Source organism: Habropoda laboriosa, unplaced genomic scaffold (assembly GCF_001263275.1).
Source record: "Habropoda laboriosa isolate 0110345459 unplaced genomic scaffold, ASM126327v1 scaffold134, whole genome shotgun sequence".
Classification (NCBI taxonomy): Eukaryota; Metazoa; Arthropoda; class Insecta; order Hymenoptera; family Apidae; genus Habropoda; species Habropoda laboriosa.
Window position 1 is genome coordinate 293,915 of NW_017100266.1, and position 3,246 is coordinate 297,160.

The window sequence follows — 3,246 nt, forward strand, 5'->3', positions numbered from 1 at the left end:
ATGGTGATAGAAAAGATCGCGAAAATAATCAAATAAAAATATATAATTAATGTAATTGTAATTTTCATTTATAAACGTGAATGTAATTATAATTTATTGTAATAGAAGTATACATATTATGTTATATCGTGCGGAGATTTTATTATACAGGGTGTCCCGTAACTCCTCGAAAACCCGGAAATGGGGGGTTGCTGGGGTGACTCTGAACAACTGTTTCCTTTACCAAAATGTTGTTTGAAGCTTCATTTTTGAATTATTAACGAAAAACACTGGCTAATCGGAGCGCGCGTAGAGCCCGCGCTCAGGGACGGAGAACAAAGGCTCATTCGCACGCGATTCCGACTAATTGCAATTTTTTCAAAAATTTATACAAACGTGGGAATTACAGCAAAAAAGCATTTCTCTAAGCCTTATAAAAATAGCGGTGCAAAGTCAAAATTTTTTGACAGCGATCGATAACCGAGAAGTCACGCGTACGCATTTGTTAATTGTTCAGAATCACCCCAGCAACCCCCCATTTCCGGGTATTTGAGGAGTTACGGGACACCCTGTATAGGGTGACTCGATTCCAGACCTACATTATATGTATTAATATTTTTTACTCTTTATTGCTATGCTTTACTTTTAATGCTTTTTCAATTTTAATAACAGTATACAGGGTGTTACGTTAAAAAACTTTCAAAATATACTTGAAAACATGGTGCGTAAATAATGTACACACAAAATGTACTAGTTTCTCTTTACTATATTTTCCAGAAAATATGATTGTTTATTCCTCAAAAAATATATACAATTACTAACGTTACTCGAGTAAAAAGAAATTTATTCCTTATTATGTTAAATAAAATCAGACATGATAGAATAAAAATAAATAAGCGAAGAATTTCAAAAATAGAAAAATTCCAATGCCTATATTCACTAAAAATAATATCAATATCTCGAACAGATAGAAAATTATCACCTATTAGTGAATTAAAAAATGTTCAAAGTCTACATTAATCTCTCGAATAGATGCTTCGAAAAGGGACATAAAAATTAGTATTATATGATTAATAAACGAGCCACTCGAGAAGCCGAAGTGACTAAGTTCATAAAATAAAATTTATCAAATTTCCTTTATTTATGAAAAATTAAGCGCCAAGCATGTGCTTCGATACTACAATTGCAAGAATATCAAAAGGTGGAGTTAATTATTTTGGCCTCTGAGTGGCTCAAATATAACTCGTAATTTTCAATAGCTGATAATTTTCTCCGTCTGGAAAAAAAGCGGAGCAAAAAATAAATCGTAGTATCAACCACGTAGGCAGAATGCTAATCGCCCAATCGAGACTTCTTATATTTCACGGTAATGGTGCGATTATGCAGAACCTTGAAACTATCGCGGCTAAATCAGGACATGCGTTTGATCGTATCTCGACAATTCCACTTAGCTTTTGCGAAATCGTCGCGTATTTTTGCAAATGATTATTCATTAGGCTCGTTTTCAGTTTCACTCAACAAAGTTTCGTCAATATAACGATTATCACTTCGAGACGTGTTCCCTTGTAAGTTACAAATGCCCAAATAAATGATGTCATATATATTTTCTCTACTTTACACGAAATTTCATGTTACAACAATTATAACTACACATTATACCGCCTCGCGTTATTTTCTCTGTGAATTCTGTGTTCAGAAGTGATTTCAAAAACTGAAGCAAAATTGATTTCAAACTTAATTTACTTAAAATTCATGTTGCTATACGATATACTTATAATTTTGCCGGAATTTTCGAAATTCAAAGAAACACGGGTAAACTTGCATTGCATTTAAACAATATTCTCCACCAAACGGGATAAGGGTGATTGTAGATATATAAAGGACTGTGTAATAGTGTAGAAATGTGCGGTCGCTAATGGCAAATAAGCTGATGCGACATTAAATAAATAAATTAGAAAAAAAAGAAGTAATTGTAGAAAAATGAATTAGGTTAATGAAAATTGACGATGACCATCGTAGTCGGAAATTTCGTAGTCTCATTTTGTTAATAGAATAGATAGATACGGTATATTTCGTCGTCGCAGAATTGAGCGCACATATAACAATTCTAACTTTAATCATTTTTTATATAATTAATTTCTTAGTAGTCCAAGTATTTTCCCATATTTCTTTAAGTAGAAAAAGCAGAAGGCAATTTTATTAATTATGGTACGAATGAGAAACTCGTATCTCATAGTGTTCCATTTTCTATCTTAGAATTAACTTATTTTGCCTTACGAACTGAATAATTTTCTGAACTTATTTTACCTTGCGAAGTGAACAATTTTCTAAATTTATTTTATCTTACGAACTGAATAATTTTCTAAATTTATTTTGTCTTACGAACTGAATAATTTTCTAAATTTATTTTATCTTGTGAACTGAATAATTTTCTAAACTTATTTTATCTTACGAACTAAATAATTTTCAACTGTGTGTATAACTAGTACCCGCAGTACACTCTGTATTCGTAAGAACCAGAGTGTCCACGGGTACGCGTAGTCCTTAGCTTGCTAACCTTTACCAAAATTATAATTTTCTTTGGAAAAAATTACCAATTACCAGGTCCCACCGCGAGGAGGTGACTACGCAAGGGACCCGACAAAAACATCAACCCTACTGGCAGCTTTCTTATCTTCAGAGATACGCGATTCTCATTTGTAGCAAAAGAAATTTTATCGAAAATTCTTAATGGGACAAATTCGCGAAAGAACCAACGAGCCTACACTACGTAATTATTCTACGAATATCGCGCGCTATTCGTAGACAAGTACGTCGTGAAAAAGCTCGAAGGAACTGAGTGATCGAGAATTGATATTCGCGAGAATATTATTATTCTATGTTCAGTATCGACGATAATAAAAATGCAGAAAGTATTTTGTTAATTATGCTAGAAATGAGTCGGGTATCTCTGTAAGAATGCGCTCACATTGTATTCGGTACAATTTTCTATCTTAGAATTACTTATTTTATTTTATGAACTAGTTAAAATTAAAACGCACGCATCCCACGACGTGTAAAATATATTCTAACTTATTTTATCTTATGGACTACTTAAAGTTAGGATTCGCTTGGTTCACATTTGCACACTTTACAGTCGCTTATTCTATGTCACATGCATATAGAACTCGGTACAATTTAATATACATTCTTCATGCACAAATTAAATTAAAATTAGTAGGAGAGGAAGAGAAATATCTGAAAAGAAAATAATTTTTAATATTTATT